Below are 23830 nucleotides of genomic sequence, written 5' to 3' on the forward strand. Positions count from 1 at the left end.
GATAGCTTATCAAAAGTCATCAGTAATACTGAAGCATTTTTGATCTGCTTGATATCTGAGGGCCTTATTTTCACTGTATCATTGATAAGAGGGTAATTTGCTGTCAGACGTTGACATTGATATTTGACGTTGATACTTGACTGTCTATATCATGCACTGGCTTGAGCCTCAACTGACTAAAATAAGCTTACTTGTCAACTAAAATAATCTTATTTATGCTGTAGTTTACATTGTGTCATTAGCATAATAGAGAGTAGTAAAATAAGAAGCGACGGTCAGTCATTAATGTCGAGTTTGATACCACTCCTACTCTTACGCAGGATGATCATCAGAATAGATTAGTTGGGCCAAACTGTTATCATGTTGTAATTCCAGACAATTCAAAAATTTTAAATTAAAATGTTCAATACCTTTACAAAGAATAAAGCATCGATTGTCCTGAATTTATGAAGTTATTAAATGCATCAATATTCAACTTTGTTACAAACAGTTTCTTGCACAATACTATTCTGTTCATTGTGGAGGTCCAAGTAAATATTGCTGCAATGGAAATGAAGTGAGAAGAGTTGGAATGAACCAGCTCAAGTGCGAAAGCTGCAAAGTATGCAGCGACAAAATTCAGCTTCGCTGTGCCACTTCTGGTTTAGAAGCAAAGTGCTATGTGTATCATTTACGGTCATTTCTGGCATAGACCCTTTATCAAAGGGTCATCTGGACTCGAAACGTCAGCTCTTTCCTCTCCTTACAGATGCTGCCAGACCTGCTGAGATTTTCCAGCATTTTCTCTTTTGGTTTCAGATTCCAGCATCTGCAGTAATTTGCTTTCATCCACATGTTACCAGGTATTGGGTGCCATAGTAGCAGTCCAGAGGCAGCAAAGTAGAAGAGAGGCTGCTTGCAGAGGGTGGAGTAAAGGGGCAAAGGGGTACCTAGCAGGGGGTTTTATCCAGGTGGAGTCTGCCACGAGTGTTTATCCTATCTCCAACTAAACTGTTTATCTGGCATCTATGATTCAGGAAATGCCCAACGAACTTGGAACCAGACTTGCAGCTCCAAATCAGAGTGAAGACGCCACTGCCAGTGCCAGGGAGATGATCCTGGCCCTCAACTTCTGCACATAGGAATCCTTCTAGGTTGCAGTCGGTGACATAGCTAACTCACCATCCATTGTCGGATTCAGGAGGTGACTGGTTCTTTGTAAACCAGGAGAGGGAATTTCATTGTCTTCTCTCTGAACAGAGAAACAATAGGAGCATGCAATTGACTATAGCATGATAGTGGGCTTCCCCATGGTGCAGGGTCACTTTGACTCACAGATATGGCTTTAAGGCTACCTCATTTCCCTGCTGAGATGTACTGTAATTGCATCAGTTTCATTCACTCAGTGCGCAGTTTGAGTGCAGCGTCATGCTATCGTGCAGCAGTTTTGATGTGTTAATTCTGTACCAGTCTGCTGTTCCAGAAAACTTGCAGCCTCCATGGGAGCTGCTAAATAACAGACGCCTATCTGCTTTACACCTGGCTGATGACTGCCCTCTGCAACCCAACCATTTATGGCACTTTATACGAGAGCCATGATACCACAAGGGGCATCATCAAGCAGACAATTGAGGTGCTAAAGCAAACGTTCTGCCTCAATCGCTCTGGAGAAGTCATTCATTTCTGTCTGGAGTGGATGTTGTGGTACTAGGTGATGTGCTACATTTTCCATAGTCTGGCAATCATGAGGGCACAACCCTTGTCAGTATAGCAGCAGAATTCATGTGTGGCTTCATCCACTGGGTAGTTGGCACACATATTATCCTTTCTCCCTGTTCTGACAACCCACTTGTGCCTGGTGACTCACCACATGCAGATCCTATCTCTTTGCTACCCCCTAAAGTTAATGCAGGGTCTATATCTGAGCTGGGTTTTTTTTATTCATGGGGTATGGGTGTCACTGGCTGGCCAGCATTTATTGCCCATCCCTAGTTGCCGTTGGAGGGTAATTGAGAGTCAACCACATTGCTGTGGCTCTGGAGTCACATGTAGGCCAGACCAGGTAAGGATGGCAGATATCCTTCCCTAAATGACATTAGTGAATCAGATGGGTTTTTCTGACAATCGACAATGGTTTCATGGTCATCAGTAGATTCTTAATTCCAGATTTTTTTTTATTGAGTTCAAATTCCACCGTCTGCCATGGTGGGATTCGGTAGTTGCAACTGTCAGGCCTAGGGACAATGTTTCTTCATCCGTGGCCTGTTCTCCCTCTTGGCTTTCAGTTTCTTGCACCAGTGTCCAGTGTCGGGCCATGTGGTTACCTGAAAGCATAAAGGGACAAGGGCAGTGTTGAAGCAAGGGAAGCAGTGGAAGGCGAGAGGTGCTTAGTTACACCCATCTGCAGCTTATACATAACAACAGATTGTGGGAAGCTGTTCAAGTGGGATCTAAGAAAGTCAATTAGGCAAGAACACATCATCATCCTTGATAGTTTCAACTACACCACTGGCCATTTCCTCAGGGACAACTGCCTCAATTATTTCCAGCACCATCTCCTCCACGGGGGTGAGGACATGTAGCTCTACCTATCTCATGCTACTGCCACCTTGTGCCACCTTATCCTGCAAGAGAGAAGAAAGCACGTCATTGAATGTTCTGTGTGCATTGTGTTTGGATGATGTTCCTGCCATTGAATATTACATTTTGCGCAAGCTATGAGATGAGCAGTGCTAAGTGTATGAAGTTGAATGGAGGGTTTGAATGTGAAGTATGAGTTGTGGTTGATAGGGATTGTTGGTAAACAAATTAAGGAGCTGAAGTGAATGGAGCAATGGTGAAGGTGGTAGCGCAGTTTATTAATTGTTATATTAATTAGGTGTTTAACTGTATTCAGGTTCTGGGCATCAAAAAAAAATCAAAGTGCACAATATGTAATGTGTGTCTCTCAAGATAAAAGCTTAAAATGTATGAAGACTCAGCTCCAGTACACTATGCTTCACGGATTAGCTATCTGAATTCTAACATGGCAGCAGGGAATGGTTGCTTAAACGTGAGATAACAATACTAAATTGACATTTCCTCCTGCAGTGAGACCCACCTTTGTGAGGAGGGGCAGCTGAAGGAATAGATAGGAGGAAACACCTTCTACTGGAAAGGAAAGGCTAATAGTATCTCTTGTGAATTGGTTTTGCCATCGAGATTAACATCTTGGATGTACTGCTAGAACTCCCCAATTGCATAAATGAAAGACTCTTGATACTTCACCTACAGTTTTACCATAACCGAAATGTCACTGCCATCAGTTTTACCTTGACTTTGTTGAAGAGTTTAGGGAAAGTCCTATTCTGGCCTTGATTAATTCCTCACTGCCATCCCAAAAGAAGAAAAGATCATCCTTCTTGGGGACATTAATGCCAGATCGGTTGTGACTCCAATGTTTGGAGTGGAACTATTGGAAAAAATTGGAATGAAAAAGTCAATGTAAGTAGCATCCTCTGCTGTTAAAGTATGCTCAGCATGACTTCACTATAACAAACATCTTCTTCTACCAGAAGGACAAATATAAATCCAGATAGAGGCATACTAGATCACAGCATTGGCACCTCCTGGATTATGTCATGGTTTGGATGAAAGGTCTATAACACTCAATCCATACAAGGTCTGATGCCTGTTGGACTGGTCATAAAATTATTTGATCGGTGATAAACATCTACCACAGCCCAGAAATCGCAGAGGAAGAAGATCAATGTCTCAGTCCGAAAGCAGCCGGACTGAAAAGAGGAATTTCAACTGCAGCTCACAACCAATCTGGGACTCTTCACACATCCAACTGAATTCCAGAACAACGGGATTAAATCAAGTCAGCTGTACTAGACTTTTGTGCCCAGACACAAGCATTGCTGTCAGCAGGACTGGCTCAAAGAAAAATGCTGAAATATGTAACCAGGCAGTCCTCATTGCCTGGCCCTCATTGCCAAGGTCACAAGTCAAGAAAACAGTATTCCATCAGCTTGAGTCTGACGCCCAAAGACAAATCTGAAAGATAAAGAACATTTAGGACAAAGAGCCCCGCAATCTTCCTTTGTTTATGTTCCAACCATTAAGAGTTACAATCTCAGGCATTCAATGTCAAAGCCAAAGAGGAGAGGTTTTTAACACTGCATGAAGGTACTGTGAAAATCCCCTAGTCGCCATACTCCAGCTCCTGTTCGGGTACACTGAGGGAGAATTCTAGCATGGCCAGTGAACCTAACCAGCATGTCTTTCAGACTGTGGGAGGAAACCCATGCAGCCATGGGGAGAACGTGCAGACTCCACACAGACAGTGACCCAAGCCGGGAATCGAACTCGGGTCCCTGTCGCTGTGAGGCAGTGGTGCTAACCACTGTGAGTCATATGACATTATTCCCTAGTTGTAGGAACCTATAATATTGCCTTATAGAGCTGCAAAGGTCAGTCTGCTATCTTCCATCTAGCAAGCAGCAACTCAGAAAACAGGTTCTGTTCAGGTTTGAATACCTGCCCCACCAACACTGTTTCCACTGGGATTTAAGAACTCGTATACCATCACCTATAAGATTAATTCATCTCTGCATGCCTATCCCATTATGGAAGTCAACTCGACTGGAAAAATGAATTATTGAGCATGGCTTCAGCCCACTGCTGATCTCTATGAAGGAATTCGCCATTGGACTTTTGATTCTGGACTCCAAGAAACAATAATTCTTTTCTCTGCATTCGTTTCCCTACAAATCGTTCTTTCTCCATCCCTCTTTTATGGTATGAATGCACCGGTGGCTATGTCATGGTACCCCCTCCTACGTTTTGTGTGTGAATAAAGTTTACTCTATCTCAGGTTTGCTGTGGGGTTATTAATAAAAATTGGATCAAACCTAGCCTAAGCTGAAAGTTTGGGAAATAAGCCAATGCTTATAAAAGGAGAAATTGAAACACCTTTCTGTTTACAGATGGGTGGTGAGAGGAGAATCAGGGAAAAATTAAATCCTGTCCTGTCCCTAACATGAGGTTTGGATGGCAATTGCCTGGAAACTTCCCATGGGCAATTCCCATTGACCTGCATTGGGAACCATTCAAAAATTGCCATTTAAATTGTAAACTTCGGATGGTTCCGATATTAATAGTTACCCAGAAAGAGTTAAATGGATTGAAACCACTTCTAGCTTCTGAGTAACTATTGTACAGACCCTCAGTGGACTCCCCTCACACCTCTCCAATGACTGCAGCTAATGCTGTAAAAAAGAGGTGCGGCTTTCTTATATTCAATTCTACAGCCCTCTGTGCTAGGCCCCGGGGATGTGCTGCACTGCCTAGATGTTGCCCAGTCTGTCAGAAGGTCAGACCAGATGGGTCGCTTGGATTTCAGGATTAGAACTTCTGAGTGGAATGATGATCCACCTCAATTGTCACTCCATTGGAAGTTGTGGCCAGAAGTGTACAGTTTTGGTCTCCTTATTTGAATAAAGGATCTAATAACATAGTCGCAGGTCGGAGAAGGGTCACTTAACTGATTCCTGGGTTGGAAGGCTTATCATATAAAGAAAGGTTGAGCAGGTTGGGCCCATACTAATTGGAGTTTAGAAGAATGAGGGAGATCTCACTGAAACATATAAGGTCCTGAGGGGACTTGATAGAATGGATTTCGCTTGTAGGGAGGAATCAAACTCGGGGACTCAGATTAACATAAGATGTTTCCCATTTAAGACAGAGAAAAGGAGAATTTCTTTTTCTCTGGGGTTATTATCTGTGGAATTCTCTTCCCCAGTAAACAATCGAGTCAGAATCATTGGGCGAATTTTACCGTCCTACCTCCCACGGGAATTGGAGCAGGCGAGGGGCGGACCATGGAAAGGTCCGTTGATCTCGGGTGGGATTTTCCAGTTTCGGGGTGAGCGAGGCCAGGAAATCCCACCTATTGAATTTATTCAAGGCTGATTGGATAGGTTTGGACACTATGCCCCAGATGGCTAAAAACCATCCCCCCACAACAGCTCCTGTTTTCCCACCTCTACTGGCTAACGGTCCAAGGGAGGACATAGAAAATGCTTTAAAGACACCCTGAGTCTCTTTCTGAAGCACAGAAGCATTGATACTAGTGACTGGGAGGAACTTGCTACCAATCATTACAGATGGCGACAACTGGTCCATCACGTTGCCGCATGCTTTGTGTCCAAATGGCTTAATGATGAAGAAGAGTGATGGCAGAGAAAGAAAAAAAGGAAGCAAATCCTGCACTCCAGCTCCAGCTCATGGAATATTTTGTTCAATTTGCCGAAGATATGTGATCCAAGAATCAGTCTGTTCAGTCACATGAAGACCTGTGGCGTAATCCCCTAACCCTAAATAAACGTCGTCCTCAAAGAGGGGGACAACCACCATAGAGGACTGTCAGTGATCTCAGCCAATGCTGGTCGATCCCATACATTTTAGTATTTATTTTTAAGCAGCTAAGTTGTTAATAAGCTCAGGAATTGCTGACCATGCAGCCTTTGGTTTAAGGTGGTCTGGGCTTATAACAAGTTCTCTCTTATGCTGCCCTGTGATTTTTATTGTCTTTCTTTTTGCTGGACTTGTTTTTATTTTCTGTGTTAACCTGAATTATTTTGATGGAAGTGCTAGTTTATGTTGTTTCAATTTGCTGATTCAAGAAGATTGTTCCATAGAATCATTGTTTAAACACCAAGTGTGTGAAATATTCATCTTCCTGGTTCTGCTTCATGTTAACATTTGTACTGCTAGTACAATTTTAATTTGGTGATTGTAAGGTACAGTGCTAAGCTTTAACCACACTTGTGAAATGTGCTAATATAAGAAACACTAGCATACTCACATTGCTGAATTATTATTTCAGGAGAATTGAATCTGCATCACTAAACATTTTATTTTCATTTAAAGTTATGAAACTTAATATTATTTGGAGCAGCAAAAATCACCAGTTACATGAAAGTATGCTCATCTGAAACCAACAGACAAAATAGCTGCACTAAGCAGCAGGATCTAACAGGACAATAGATTTGCCTATTTTCCTGGAGACAGTGGTGTAGTGTTGATTTTCTTCAGGAAATCACTGTCAGTAGCAGGAACATCCCTGGGTGGTCACAGTCAGCAGACAGGGTTCCAGAGCTTGTAACTTGGGTTGGAGAGAGAGAGAGGAAGGAAGATGAAAGCTCACTGGGTTGTTTTCTCATCAGAGTCTCAGCTGCTTGTCCTCTTACAACAGAGAACACAGAAGTGTAAATGCACATGACTGTCACCCAATGATTTGAACATAACTAGTTGTATTCTCCTTGTAACTTAATCAGTTCATGTCTGGGAATCTCCACTCTCAACCAGGGTTCCACTGTTCAAGTTATTGGGTGTAAAGCATATGCCTATTGTAGCTTAGTGAGTTCATGTCTGTGAACCTATTGAATATCCAGGTGATTGCCTTTATGCCTTGCTAATGGGCACAGGCTATGTGCCCACTCATACTCTCCTGAAGTCATTTTCCTTGATAGGTCTTTGGTGTCTCTGTCTCAGTGGGTTTGTATGTTGGGAGTACAGTGATGCAAATTGGGTAGCAATCTTTGACTGTGAGCTCCAGTCATGTTTAGTCGCTATTTTAAAAAGTCTCTGCTTTAGAAGCTCGGTTTGTTGAATTAAAAAATCATTTTTTGACGTAAAGTATGTTTTTGTGACACCCTCTCCTGATCAAGTTTTCAGAAGTCAGACAGAATAGTTATGACTTTGGAAATAGTGTAAAATGAACATTATTGGATGAGTTGCCCATTATTCAGCTCTGCTGACTTTCATTCCCTTGCATTTCAATAGAATTCAATCATTGGCGATGTGTAATGGTGCCTGATTCAATACTCCATATTTTACAATGTCATAATCACAATTACCTCAGTGTCGTCTTGCCACATGAAGCTGCTTCACAATATACTGCAGTCTGTTGTGGAATTTTAAACAAACGCTAATCCCTTCTTCACACTGTCAAATGTGCCGAAACAATCTAAACTGTACAGTGTTAACTAATGGGGTTCAATCTCTAGATCAGTCCAATGTGTCTGTCAAATAAACTTGTTCAAAACATATATGCATTTCATACAGCATCAGATGTAGATATGAGTCTACGTGTGCATCTTTTGTAGATATAAACTAAAATCAGGGTGAAATTGGTCTTTGGCAATAGTGCAAAAGAATCCTAACAGTTTGCCAGTCAGTTTTACATTTTGCCTGATTCCTAGCAGAACTAAAGTGGTCGAGATGTTTCACTATTGCTTACTTTGCCTGCCATCGAAGACCAATTTTACCCCCAGTGTTTTAGATGTGCAGATGATGTGTATATGAATAAGGAGAGATAATATATTTCTTTCACATATGTGCCACTCTTCTAACCTATCTGCCTGAATTAAGGATAGGTGTTGTGCTGTGCATCTACACCCACTCTAAACTACCTAAAACTCAATTCCCACTATGTCACTGCCACAAAAATTGAGTTTTCTTTCCATCATTCTGGACTCTATTCAAATATCACAACAGGGAATTATACAGCCTGAATTGTGACATATTATCATATTCCTCAGTATCTTTCTCATCATTTATCCAATCTAGCTCAAACTCCGGTGCTGCGTTTATAAAACTGAGCTTTGGACTGGATTTTCTTTGCAGTACAAAACAAGTTAGGACTTCATTGGGTGCCAAACCTGCTCAGTGGGTAACAGTCGCTCTTTGTGGTTTTCATGGGGGTTCCTCTTCGTTGACCAAGAAACAAACATACGGCCATGCTCTCAAGATTGGAGGACCAATTAGGGCCTTTTCGCTTGAAGGAACAGCAGACTGTAATGGCGGGTAACTAAGAGAGAGCGCTTCAACATGGAGACATCCTGGTTCCAACTTTTAAAATGTTTAATTTAAAAAATGGCTTTTGCAGGAACTCAAGGGATCCTTTTACAGGGAAACTTCTGGCTGTTCCTGTACCCAGGGAGGCAATTTAGATCTGCCTGGAGTACAGGGCCCCCGCGTCTGGAAGGCTGTCTCCAAGAAGCTAAACTGTCCACTGTCACCTCCAGGGACCTGGAGATTGGATGAAAAATTCTAGTTGTTCTCTAACAGGAGGACTTTAAATAGTTCAATTCTAGCACCAGCCTACCTCCATTACCAGCACTGCAGGGATTTAAAATGCCTGCCCTAGGTGTTAGAGCCTATTTTGTGCTTTTATTGAGGAGAAGCAGTTGTGATGAACATATCGCAGAAGATTACAAGTGCCCAACCTGTGAATTTCTATCCATAATGGCTGATGTGGCCAGAGTTTCCTGCAATCTGCTTGCTGAACAGACTGCTCCCATCATAAGTGTGGGAGTGTACAGCGAGCCTGTTACCTTTCAAATTAGGAAATCCATCTCTGATCCTGTTCCTAACATGTTAAATAAGGTTACAATCATATTGTCAGCAACAAGTAACATAGGTCACAATTTTACATAGAGGCAATTGCCCCTCCCCCGATTGGAAAGACAGGGACAAGCCCACCTCCACATTGCTGGGCCATCCGGCGGTGATTTAACGGCCATCGGGCCATTAATTAGCTTGGAGTGGGACTTCTGCACTCACCTAGAAGGAAGTTCTTCCTTCGAGAACTGATAACCAATCAGGTGACCAGTGGATCTGTAGTGTTAGCAACACCGCTGGGACCAGTAAGCAGAGGCAGTCCCCATTGAAGAGCAGCCATATTGCTGCACTTGCAGATAAGTCTGATGTTTTATCATGGCCAGGCTGGCAGGCTGTGGGGAGGGGTAGGGGACTCCTTCCAGCAGGGCAGAGAAAGGGGAATATGGGGACTATCATTGTCTCTGGGCACAGTGTGCAGAAGTAGGAGAGACCCACACCTCCCATCACATAACAGCGGCGCCGTGAAGATACCCTTAACTAGCCGTGAAATGACCACTTGAGGGACTTAATTGGCCTAAGGGTGGCCAGATCACCCAATACCTCCCCCAGAGCTGGTAAAGTCCCAGTAAGATGGGCAGGTGATGGGCACAGTGCTGCCCTGAAGGCGCTCAATTTTATGGCCCTCCCCCAGCTCCCCCCCGGACCTGTCAGTCTGTTCCTAGAGGGGGCTGTAAATTTCTACTCATCATCTTATCACCCTCTCGATATGACTGCACTTATAATTTGTTTCGAATGTCTTCGTCAAACTCTGCCTGTTGTGCTGAAGACTTACAAAAGGAGCAATCTTGGATCATCCCCATGATGTAGCTGGATCTAGGGTTTTTGAACTCCATTTTTCCACCCTTTCAGTTGCACTTATTTCCCTTTTAACAAATAAAGCTGCATGCCCTTGTTTTATTTAGAGGGCTTCTTTACACTTTCTTTTAACGTAGCTTTGTTTTACTTCCATGTTTCACACTGCCCTGAACTCTGTTCATTCCAGAGAGAGTTTTCACTTTCATGGATATCAATATCAATTTATAGCAAGCCCAAGGAACTAAAAGAGAACCTTCTTCAGTTTATTGCAGCTGATGGTTTTATTCTTGCTTTTATGTGATTGCCCTTGTCTTCAGAAAGCAACAGAATAGTACTACATTCGACTTAGACTTTAAATGCCAAATAAATTTATTAAACAGTAAAGGAATAAGTGAAATGTAGCAGTAACACAGTATAGATATTTTACTGTAGTTGTTAAACTTGGCGAGCTCATCAGGTAATAGAAAGTCATAAGTTGTTTTCAGCAGCTGCGCTAAACTATCATGAAAGCAATATCCTTGCCTGCTGGATCTTTTCCTTTTCTTGATGTCTATCTTGGCTGACTGTCACGTTTTAAAGGCTATTGATGAGATTCCTGATGTGAACAAGACAGGTTGATAAATAATTTCAAAAAGTGACAGGGCCTATGCAGATTTAACCAACTATCTGTTGAATTCAAAAAAAGCTGACAATCAAAGATATTAATCCCACAAGACGTTAGCGTTTGAACAGAAAGGTTTGGCCCCTCCTGATCAGACGTCAGGCGCAGACAACCTGACTAAAATCTGGAACAATTGCTTCTAGTTATGATTTCCGTGGTTCTGTTGAATTGGTTTTTAACTCCTTACGTACCATCACAATTAAAGAAGCCAATATTGTATTAAATCACAAATAAAACATGTTTGTTTTTTGTTACAAATCTTTTCTTTTGTGACCTCACAATTATCCAATCAACTTTCAGAGGAGGCAGTTGTATTTAAAATTTTGCATGGGAGCATAGAGTGTATTTCCAAAATCTTACTTCCAGCACTTTAGAATGAGTATAAAAACAGGAAAAAGGCTCTGTTGACGGAGTGTGTACCTCAACCTACTTCAGTGAAGCAGTCAGTGTCCAAATGTGTAAGATCTGGTCAATATTCAGGCGTGGGTTGATAATTAGCAAGTGACATTTGCGCCACACGAGTACCAGTCAATGACCATCTTTAACAAGAGAGAACCTAACCATCTCCCCTTGACATTCAATGGGATTACCATTGCTGAATCTCCCACCACCAATATTCTGGGGTTTACAATTGACCAGAAACGGAACTGGACTAGTCATATAAATACTGTGGCTACAAGAGCAGGTCAGGAGCAAGGAATTCTGCAGAGAGTAACTCACTTCCTGACTCCCCAAAGACTGTACACCATTTACAAGGCACAAGTCAGGAGTGTGATGGAATACTCTCCATTTACACAGCTCCAACAACATGCAAGAAGCTCAACACCATCCAGGACAAACTAGCTGTGGTGAACCATCGTTGGTTCACCACTGGGGGTTGTTACTATGTTACTGTTGGGCTAGGGTGTTGTTACTGTGGGGGTTGTACAATGTTGTTGGGTTAGGGTGTTTACCTGTTATAAGAGTTATCATGGCACATTCCAGTGGGGTCCCGCCTCCGGTGGCGAGGTATAAGACCCCCTGCTCCGGCAGGACCCCTTCAGTCTGAACTGGTGTATTCGTGTTAGTAGTTCCATTGTTACTCTATTAAAGCCTTCAATACCGAAGCCTTGGTTCCATGTGCTTATTGTCGCGCATCACTAGCCCACTTGATTGGCATCCCATCTGCCACAATAGACATACAGTGGCAGTAGTTTTTTTAGCAGCTATAATAATAACCAAGCCAGGCATTAGCTTCTGCAATGGTTAAATGGAGCTTTCTGAATTTAATCAGAGGACAGCTCTATGATGAGTCATTGATTGGGGTGCACCACAGCTGCACTCTGGGTTCCATGCAAGGCTCCACTTGTTGCAGAAAGGCCTTGGCCGGTTGGTGTGGCAGGTTGATGCTGGGTGGGCAGGCTGTGGGATCTGTGATGAGGAAGTGGTTTTTAATGATGGCATGTTCGTTCAATTCCTGCTGTCACAGGGCTTTGGTGCCAGCAGGGCACGGTGGTCTCCGCCATACAGGTTGGCATGATCAGAGGCAAGCAGCAGGTGGATTGGTGAGGGGTTTGCTTAGCGATTGGCTTGGGTTGATGTAAACCTTCTCCAGGAGCTTTCTTGTTGCAACCTCCCTCCTTATGTGAGGGGGTGGGATGTTGCTCAGGACTGGGAGCCAGGGGAGTTGAGTTGATCGGAGGGTAGCTGAGATAATATGTATTGTTGTGTTGAGGTGGATATCTACAAGATTATATCGGATGAGTTGTACCAAACTGGTGCACAGTACTCTGCAGTTGAGTATTCGTTGGCAAGAGCTGATGTTCTTAAGGTTTGAGCATCTGCACCTCATGAAGTGGCAGCAAGTTTGCTGAGGTGGTTGTTTTGCATTTTGAACTTTGCTGCTATCTTATTCAAATGTTTTTTGTCTGTCAGTATTCGATCAAGGGTAACAACAAGATAAATGGGATGTTGTTCATGATTTAGTCTCTTGCCTTTCAAGGAGATGTTGAGTTCCCTCTTGGCACTGGCATTGTGGAGGTGGAATGGACTTTTGCTGCTGTTAGGCTGAAGGCGCCATGTCTCACAATGGTTGGCCAACTTTGCAACATCATTGTTTAGTGTTGCCTCTAGTTTAGAAAATGTCTGAGCTTGAGCTACAGCAGGTATTGTCATCATAGATGAACTTCCAAGACATAATTGGAGGCAAAGGTTGATATAGAAATGCAAAAGATTTGGGGATAGAATAGATCTCTGGGGAAGCCTTTTGGACTGTTTCCTCCAGGCACAACATGTCTCATCATCCATATGCACCCTGAACCATCAATCTCGGAAGAATAGTTCGATTGCAGCAGTAACCGACAAAGGGAGGACTTTTAAGATTTTGACAAGGAGACTAGAATGTGTTATATGCTGCAATGTGATCGAGAAAGGCAATGCCTGTTTGAGGTTATTTTCAAAGCCACTTTAAGAGGGTTAGGGCAAGGACCTGGTTGCATGTGCTTCGTCCTTCCAAAAGCCAGCTTGTTCAGCTTTCAAGATGACTTTGGACATTCTCCAGTTTTTAGGCAGTCTTTTTTCGCAGATAACCCTTGTGAGGAATTGAGCCAATCAATAAGTTGTACGTGGGTCAAGATGATTGAGAAACTCAGGAAGAATGTTATAGCCAGCATCAGTGTGGGGCTTAATTTTTTTGCAGCACATTGTCCAACTCCACGCCAGTCAGTTTTTATTTGTTTTTTCACTTCTTTCCCTAGGGGCGCTTTTCCCATATGGAGGAGATGGGTTGCTACTTTGTTGGCATTTACAGTTAGTAGTCTTGGTGTCAGTGGTTGCTGGGCTGCTCCAAGGTGTCATAGGAGCCTCCAGTGTTTTCAGCTGGAATGGGTGAAGTTCAAATTTCTAGTAGTCTCTTGCCATCTAGCTCGGCGACAGAGTCCAAGGACTCCAATGATCAGCTACATCCGGATCACCATTTTCCTTGTAGTGTTAAAGGACAGAAGCACATTCCTCTTTTGAGTTGGGGTAAACAGTGGATGATACCCCTGTAGGATGGATTTGGTGGCTGCTTTGTAGATGGCTTTGCAGAAGTGGCTGTATGCCTGCTCTATGGGGATGTGGCAGGATGGAATCGTTACCACACTTTGTTCCACTGTCTTGTGGTATTTTTCCCAGTGATAAAAGGTAGTTGAAGACCAATGTGGGTCAGAGTTGGTCTATGCTAGCTGTGTGGGAAGCCGTGCAAGACTTGAACCATAGAATCCCCACAGTGCAGAAGGAGGCTATTTGACTCATCAAGTCTGCACCTACTCTCTGAAAGAGCATCTTAACCAGGTCCACCCCTTGTCCTGTCCCCATAACCCCACACATTTACCATGGTAATCCATCTAACCTACACAGCTTTAGATATTAAGGGGCAACTGAGCATGGCCAATCCACCTAATCTGCACATCTTTAGACTGTGGGAGGAAACTGGAACACCCGGAGGAAACCCACACAGACACAGGGAGAACCTGCAAAATCTACACAGACAGTCGCCCAAGGATGGAATTGAACCCAGGTCCCTGGCACTATGAGGCAGCAGTGCTAACCACTATACCACCATGTCCCCGCCCCGTACCACTATGCTGCCACTTGGTATGATGTTGGAAGCCATTCTGTGGGGATTCTATGGTTCAAGTCTTGCACGGCTTCCCACACAGCTAGCATAGACCAACTCTGACCCACATCGGTCTTCAACTACCTTTTATCACTGGGAAAAATACCACAAGACAGTGGAACAAAGTGTGGTAACGATTCCATCCTGCCACATCCCCATAGAGCAGGCATACAGCCACTTCTGCAAAGCCATCTACAAAGCAGCCACCAAATCCATCCCACAGGGATATCGTCCATTGTTTACCCCAACTCAAAGAGGAATGTGCTTCCGTCCTTTAACTCTACAAGGAAAATGGTGATCCGGATGTAGCTGATCATTGGAGTCCTTGGACTCTGTCGCCGAGCTAGGTGGCAAGAGACTACTAGAAATTTGAACTTCACCCATTCCAGCTGAAAACACTGGAGGCTCCATTTGAGCTGATACAAATTTCAGATGAATAGTCGCACCTCTATCTTGCTGAATGGAAAATTTCTGGATGTTTGGGACCATGGATAAAATTGGGATCAGCCTCTACGGCCCAATTTACAAGTTTTGCGCCATCAGCATCCAACCTCTTTGTAGCCCCAGCCTGTGTGATGGTTGTTAAAATCTCCAGTATGGACTGCTGAATGTGATAAGTGTGGTAAACCACTGTTAAGTTATTGCCTGTGTGTATGTGTGACATGCCTGGACACGCCCCTGCCGGCCCTGCCTGCGACTCCTCCCACCCCGGGTATAAAGGTGACTGCTCCCAACCTCCCTGCTTCAGTCGCGGGACCAGTTCCGACCAGTTCATCAGCATGGGTGTGCTCCAAGTCTTTGTGTGAATAAAAGCCTGTTTGTTCTTGCATGCGACTAGTCGTCGCATAATTGACAGTGCATCAATAAGGCAGGAAGAACATGTTTGCCCCAGCTGGTGCTGCGGGCTGGTAAACACCTGCTATCTTGAAGGCCCTAATCTTGATGATATCAACATGTTTAGTTGTAAAGAAGTAGGCTATGTCTGTGATGGTCAAAGGAACATACGTGGCCCGCCCATGCTTTGGATAGCATGGCATATCAAGTCAAAACCATCGATCTTATATCTTCCAACTTCATCGGATAGAATGTGTGTTTCTTGGGTACAGGTCATTTTAGTTGCATGTTGCTGGGTAAAAGTGCTGATTACTTGTTGTTTAGTGGAAGATAGCCCTGCAACATTGCATTGCAGAATGTGGAGTGCAGGTCCGATGGTGTGGGATTTACAGGAATTAATATTGCTGCCCCTTTTTGGTGTGGTGATATCAGGCAGCAGTGTGTATCATCTACAAGGTGCACTGTCGCAACTAACCACGCATCTTTTGACAGTACCTTCCAAACCTGTGACCCCCACCACTAAGAAGGACAAGGGCAGATGTTGCATGGAAACATCACCACCTGCAAGTTCTTCTCCAAGTCACACACCATCCTGAGGTGAAACTATATCACCATTCATTCACTGTCACTGGGTCAAAATTCTGGAACCCCCCTACCTAACAGCACTGTGGGTATACCTATACGACCGGGACTGCAGCGGTTCAAGAAAGCAGTTCACCACAACTTTTTCAAGTGCAATTAGGGATGAGCAATAAATAGTGGCCTAGCCAGCGACACCTACATCCCTTGGACAAATTTTAAAAACCCGTAGCTGCCTCAATTTGCAATTCCCAATTACTGTGCAAGCACAATGTTTACTTTTCTCCAGTAAAACCATTCCGTGTTTCTAGTGGGGCGAGGCGATTACAATGAGACATTGTTGGTAGATGCTAGTGTTGTAGCTGTATTTGTACAGCTTAGCTAGGGGCATAGTTCTTTCCAGAGCACAGGCCTTCAGTACTGTAGCTGGAATACTGTCAGAGTCCATCGTCTTTGATGTATCTAAAGCCTTCAGCCATTTCTTGATATCTTATGGAGTGAATCGAATTGTCTGGAAACTGAGATCTGTTGTACTGGAGAACTCAGATAAAAGCTGAATTGGGTCATCCACTTCCCGCTTCTAGCTTAAGGTAGTTGCAAAAGTTTCAGCCTTAGAGTATTAGGCCACCCAGTTCCCAGCGCAGATATCATTGGTTTAGCAATGAGCATACACTCTTGGAATCAGCACCCTCCAGGAACTCTGAGTCGGTGATCTTGCTCTACCAAGAAATGTTGAGGGTACATTTGAAACAGTGAAAGTGGAAATTGTTCAGCCTTTTCTGCTGCCTAACATATGTGTCCAGGTGTCATCACTGTTGCAGAGCTGCAGGCTTGGTAGACTTGCAATTTGGTGTTCTCAGTCAAGTTGCTGTTGTTTCACAATCTCTTACTCAGCTTGGACATAACAACTGCAGCTTTTGCTCTATGTTTGTTAATATCAGCATCAAGTGACAGATTGCTGGTGATTGGGGATATGTGAAACTAATAACTCCTAAAGTCACATTGTCATTGCTCATAGATGGCAGTGTGGCAGCATCCTGGACCATGATGTTTGTTTTCCTGATGCTGATGATCAAACCAAACTCTTTGCAAGCATTAGAGAGTTTGTCCATTTGCTGCTGTAGATGTTCCTCGGCATGGTATGCTCGTGTAGTATCAACAGAGTAGGACAATTCTCTGATAAGGATTTGTCCTCGATCTCAGGCGATCAAGGCTGAACAGCTTTCCTTCAGTTCTGGTATGTAAGTAGTTCCCTCTGTAGATGACTTGAAGGAACATAGCAGCAGCAAAAAGAAGAATGTTCCAAAGAACACACCCTGTTTGACCCCACTGCAGATCTTCTGATACTGCCGCATCATATCCAGTATGTTGTCATGGAAAGAGGAGATCACATTCAGTAGCTTCAGCAGGTAGCCAATTTTTGCAGACCCTTAAATATACTGCCTCTGCTCACATGATCAAATGGCTTGGTGAGATTGACGAAAGCAATATGTAGAGGTCTACTTTGTTCATGGCATTTCACTTGCTGCTGCAGGGCTGAAAAGATCGTGTCAGCAGTAGATCTTCCAGTTCTGAAACCACACTAGGATTTGAGGTGCGCACATTCAGCCAGGAACTGGAGTCTGACAAGGGCAACATGGGCAAATGCTTTTCCCATATTGCTCAGCAGGGAGAGGTCTCGATATTTGCTGCAATCGCTGCATTCACCCTTGTACAGGGTCATAATTCTTCTCACATCCTGTTGCACTGTGGCCTTCGTGCCACACCACCCCCCGCCCCCCAACACCCCCCGGTACTCATCCTGGCTCTCCTGTACAATTCATTGAACCAGGGTAGATCTGATGCGCGATATAACTCACGAGGCTAGAGATGCTCGAGGAAATAAAGGCTTTTATTGACTACTACAATAGAGCTACCATATATAATACACGATCCCAGACTGAAGGGTCCCAGACAGAGCAGTGACCTTTATACCTCTCCCAGGAGGCGGAGCCCGACTGGGATGTACCATAATAACTATATTACAGGTAGAACAGCCCAACCCTAACCCCAACAGTAACATGTAGAACAGCCCAACCCTAACCCCAACAGTAACATATATACAGACTCATAGTACTGGCCAGACCCTGGCTCAGTACTACCTGGTGGGAACCAACGATGGTTCACCACAAGATCCCTTGGCTTGATGATAATGGGAGAGTGGGGCATATGCCAGACCATGAGGTGACAGATTGTGCTTGAATACAGATGGTCCCAGTTTTGAGTTAGCTTGATCTATTCTGAATCTATCTATCCCATTTAGCACAGTAATAGTGCCACATGACCCGCAGTGTGAAGACGGAACTTTATCTCCTCAAGGATTGTATGGTGGTCATTCCTCCTAATGCTCTCATGGACAGAAGTATATGGGATAAGTAGATTGGTGAGGACAAGATCTTTCCCTTTTGTTAGTTCCATGCTGCTGGAAGGTAGGTCCATAAGGACTCGATCAGCTCACACAGCAGTGGTACTACCAAGCCACTCTTAGTGACAAGCATTGAGATCCCTCGCCCAGACTATATTCTGTATCTTCCCCACCCTCTATGTTTCTTCCAGGTGATGTTCAACATAGAAGAGTATTGATTATAACTCGTAGATTTGATTAGGGGGAACCAATGGATGTGGTTTATTTGGACTTTCAGAAGGCTTTCGACAAGGTATGATATATTAGACTAGTGTGTAAAATGAAATGTGATTTGAGATAATGTATTGAAATGGATAGAAAACTGGTTGGTGACAGGAAACAAAGAGTAGGAATAAACTGGTCTTGTTCCAAATGGGGTACCATAGGGATCAGTGCCAGAACTTCAGCTATTTACAATGTATATTAATGATTTAGATGACGGAACTGAGGATGCAGAGACACTTCAGTGTGATTTGCTCACTCCCTCGCAAGCTGAGGGAGTGAGCAAATGCATGGTAGATGCAGTATAATGTGGATAAATGTGAGGTCATCCACTTTGCTAGCAAAAGTAGGAAGGCTGCTTATTATCGGAGTGGCTGTAGATTGAGACAAGAGTATGTGTAATGAGACCTGGGTATCCTTGTACATCAGTCGCTGAAAGTAAGCATGCAGTTGCAGCAGGTGGTGAATAAGGCAAGTGGTATCTTGGCCTTCATAGCGAGTGGACTGGAGTTCAGGAGCAGTGATATCTTTTTGCAGTAATACAGGGCCTTGGTGAGACAGACCTTGAATATTGTGTGCAATTTTGGTCTCCTCATCTGAGGAAGGATGTTCTTGCTATAGATGGAGTGCAGCAAAGGTTTACCAGACTGATTCCTGGGATGGCAGGACTTATGTATGAGGAGCGATTGATTATATTCGTTGGAGTTTAGAAGAATGAGGGGGTCTCTCATAGAAACCTATAATATTCTAACAGGACTAGATCAGGTAGATGCAGGAAGGATGTTCCCAATAGTGGGGGAATCCAGAACTAGGGGTCATAGTCTAAGGATATGAGGTAAACAAGTTAGGACTGAGATGAGGAGAAATTTCTTCACCAGAGAGTGGTGAGGCTATGAAATTCTTCACCACAGAAAGCAGTTGAGGCCAAAACATTGTATGTTTTCAAGAAGGAGTGAGATATCGCTAAAGGGATCAAATGACATAGGGGCAAAGTGAGAACATGTTACTGAGTTGGATGATCAACAATGATTATAATGAATGGCGGAGCAGGCTTGAAAGGCTGAATGGCTCCTATTTTCTATGTTTTTATGAATTGTTAACTGAGGGAGGGCAATAGATGGTAATCAACAAGAGGTTTCCTTGCCAACACCAGGAGGCTTCATGAGGTCTGGCATCAGTTTTGATGGTTGTCGGGGTAACTCCGTCCTGACTGTATACTGCTGTGTTGCCATCACTGGTGGGTCTGTTACCCAGGGATGATGATGGTGGTGCCTTGCACATTAGGGCCGGAATTTTACCGTCCTGCCTGCCATGGAATCGGAGCGGGCGAGGGGCAGACCATGAAGAGGTCCGTTGACCACAGGTGAGATTTTACAGTTTCAGGACAAGCAAGTCTGTGAAATCCCACCCTAGCTGTCAGGTATGATTTGATGAATATGACTGTGTCTGACTGTTGACTGATTAGACTGTGGGCAACTCTTCCAATTTTGGCACAATAGAAAATTGGCTTTCTGCCTAAGCTACTCAATGTGATCTCCTCTTTCCATGACAACATGATGGATATGACAGGGCAGCGTCAGGACCCATCAGTAAGGAGGACTTTGCAGGGTCAACAGGGCTGGGTGTGCTGTTGCCATTTCCAGTGCCTGGGTTAATGCTTGATGGACTGTCCAGTTTTACTCCTTTATGACTTTTCCCGAATGGTTTGATACATCTGAGAGGCTTGCTGGACTATTCCAGAGTGCAGTACAGAGTCAACCACATTGCTGTGAGTATGGAGTAACATGTAAAGATGGCAGATTTCCTTCCCTTAAGGACATCAGTGAACTAGATGGGTTTTTATGACAATTGATGATAGTTACTGAGATTAGCTTTCAATTTCAGATTTTATTCATTAATTTTGATTTATTAATTAATCAAATTTAAATTCCACCAGCTTCCATGGTGGGATTTTAACCCATCTCCCCAGAGCACTAGCCTTGCCTTCTGGCTTACTAGTCCAGTCATGATGTGGAGACGCCGGCGTTGGACTGGGGTAAACACAGTGTGGTGAACCACTGTAATACTGTCTGTATATGGGATATGCCTGGGCATGCCCCTGCTGCCTCAATCCGGGGCTCTGCCCTCCTCGGGGTATAAAGGTGGCTGCTCTCCGCCCCTTTTGCCTCAGTTCGGGTTAGTCACCGGTTTGGGAGTGCTTCTGTTCTTGTTAATAAAAGCCTGTTGTTTTGCAACATCTAGTCTTTACGTGAATCAATGGTGCATCAATTTTATTAACAAAATTTTTGAAATAGAGCAACTCCTGAAACCTGACAAATTGGATTTGGATCCGCAGGCAGTTGGCGCCTCTAACTCTTTTGATCACTGGCTGCGCTGTTTTGAGATCTTCATCGCCTCCTCCTCCTCCGTCATCGTAACAGACATCGACAAACTGCATGTGCTCCACGCCCGCTTCAGCGCTCACGTCTTCGCGCTGATCCGAGACGCAGAGACTTACCAGGCGGCAATCGATCTCCTAAAGAGCCAGTACAACCGGCAGCCGAATGAGGTCCACGCCAGACACCTGCTGGCCACTCGCAGACAGCAGCCCGGGGAATCGACTGAGCAATTCCTGCGCGAACTGCATGCACTCGGCAGAGCCTGCAACTGCAAGGCCGTTTCAGCCGCCCAAAACGCCGACGACCTGATCAGAGATGCCTTTGTCGCGGGCATCAGGCAGCTATATCCGGCAGCGCCTGCAGGAACAAGGTGGGCTGGGCCTGAAGAAAACTGTGGAACTTGCCAGCTCACTGGAGGTAGCGTTCCAGAACCTCGAGGCCTACACCCCTGACCATGAGGGCGCACCGTGGACACCGTGACCGCAGCCATCGCTGTACCCGGGAGGGCCGCAAACCACGCCACGCCCCGTCCCGAAGCCGAACTGACCACTACGGCAGTCCCCGGATGCCCGAGGTGCTACTTCTGCGGCCTGGAGAAGCATGCACAACGATGCTGCCCGGCGAAAGACGCGTTCTGCTCTGGCTGCGGTGAGAAGGGTCATTACCTGAAAGTTTGCAGGGCAAAATCGGCCCCGAGGCCCAGCAGCGCCGCGTGCGATTCGCGGGAGGGACTGTCTTCGACACCATCGACCGGGTGCGATCCGCCATTTTGGACGCCAGCGGCTGCGTGCGACCCACGGAGGCCGCCATCTTGGACGCCATCAGCCATGTGCGACCCATGGGAGCCGCTATCTTGGGTGACGTCAGCCGAGTCACGGGGGCCGCCATTTTGGGAACCGTCCACCGCATCGCCTAATCCGACAGTGGCCTCGGTCGCATTGGACCAGTCCAGGCCTCACCAGCTCGCCTGGTCGATGATGGACATCAAGGTAAACGGCCACACTACTAACTGCTCATTTGATAGTGGGAGTACGGAGAGTTTCATCCACCCTAACACGGTGAGGCGCTACGCACTGCCAGTACTGCCAATGCAACAATCAATCTCGATGGCTTCGACGTCCCGGTCAGTGAATGTCCTCGGGTACTCTGTAGCAAATCTGACTGTACGGGGCACGGTGTACGACAAGTGCAGCTCCTCGTGCTGCCACAGCTCTGCGCTGCCGTACTACTGGGGCTAGATTTCATGTGCCACCTTGGGAGCGTCACTATGGTGTATAATGGGCCTTTTCCCCCAATCTCCATCTAAAATCCACAGCTAACAGACCAGTCACCGCGTACCACCTGTGGTCTCTCGACCCTCAAAGTCGCCCCTCCTTCGCTCTTTGAGCACCTCACCCCCGACTGCAAGCCCATTGCCATCAAAAGCAGACGGTACAGCTCTGGAGATAGAGCGTTCATCAAGTCCGAGGTGCGACGCCTCCTGGGGAGGGGATCATTGAGGCCAGTACCAGTCCCTGGAGAGCCCAAGTGGTGGTTGTCAAGACTGGGGAGAAACTTCACATGGTTATTGACTACAGTCAGACCATCAACCGATACACGCAGCTGGACGCGTATCCCCTTCCCCGCATATTTGACATGGTCAATCAGATTGCACAATATTGGGTGTTCTCCACCATTGATTTGAAGTCTGCATACTACCAGCTCCCTATCCGCCCGGAAGACCGCCAATACACTGCCTTCGAGGCGGGTGGCCGTCTCTACCACTTCCTTCGGGTCCCCTTCGGCATCACCAATGGGGTCCTGGTTTTCCAGCGTGAGATGGACCGAATGGTGGACCAGAACGGGTTACGGGCCACCTTCCCGTACCTGGATAACGTCACCATCTGCGGCCACGATCAGCAGGACCACGACGCCAACCTCCAAAAATTCCTCCACACTGCGGCACTCCTCAATCTGACCTATAATAAGGAGAAGTGTGTATTCCGCACGCGCCGCCTCGCCACCCTTGGTTGTGTTGTGGAGAATGGGGTTATCAGCCCCGACCCCGACCGCATGCGTCCCCTCCTGGATCTTCCCCTCCCCACCACCCTCAAAGCGCTGAGGAGATGCCTAGGCTTCTTCTCATACTACGCCCAGTGGGTCCCCAATTATGCGGACAAAGCCCGTCCCCTCATCAAATCCACATCATTTCCCCTGGCGGCGGAGGCCTGGCTGGCCTTTGACTGCATCAAAGCAGATATCGCGAATGCCATGATGCACGTCGTAGACGAATCCACCCCATTCCAGGTGGAGAGCGATGCGTCTGATTTTGCCCTAGCCGCCACTCTTAACCAGGCGGGCAGACCCGTGGCCTTCTCCTCGCGCACCCTCCAGGGCCCTGAAATTCGACACTCCTCTGTCGAAAAAGAGGCACAAGCCATTGTGGAGGCTGTGCGACACTGGCGCCACTACTTAGCTGGCAAACAGTTCACCCTGCTCACGGACCAACAGTCTGTCGCCTTTATGTTCAGTAATGCACAGCGGGGCAAAATCAAGAACGATAAGATTTTGAGGTGGAGGATCGAGCTCTCCACCTATAATTACGACATTTTATACCGGCCTGGGAAGCTCAATGAGCCCCCAGACGCCCTGTCCTGGGAGACCTGTGCCAGCGCGAACCTAGACCGGTAATAGACCCTCCACGATGACCTCTGCCACCCGGGGGTTACCAGCTTCTTCCATTTCATCAAGGTCCGGAACCTGCCATATTCCATTGAGGAAGTCAGGTCTGTAACCAGGCACTGCCAAGTCTGCACGGAGTGCAAGCCACACTTCTACCAGCCGGACAGAGCACACCTCATCAAAGCCACCCG

At 45.5% G+C, this 23830-nt stretch overlaps 1 protein-coding gene across 1 annotated transcript in view; it reads left to right on the forward strand.

Annotated features, from left to right (window-relative positions):
• Positions 1–23830, forward strand: part of pou6f2 (POU class 6 homeobox 2) — a 649655-nt gene that overhangs the window by 258382 nt on the left and 367443 nt on the right. The window lies entirely within an intron of this gene.

Source organism: Mustelus asterias, chromosome 7 (genome assembly GCF_964213995.1).
Source record: "Mustelus asterias chromosome 7, sMusAst1.hap1.1, whole genome shotgun sequence".
NCBI classification, from domain to species: domain Eukaryota; kingdom Metazoa; phylum Chordata; class Chondrichthyes; order Carcharhiniformes; family Triakidae; genus Mustelus; species Mustelus asterias.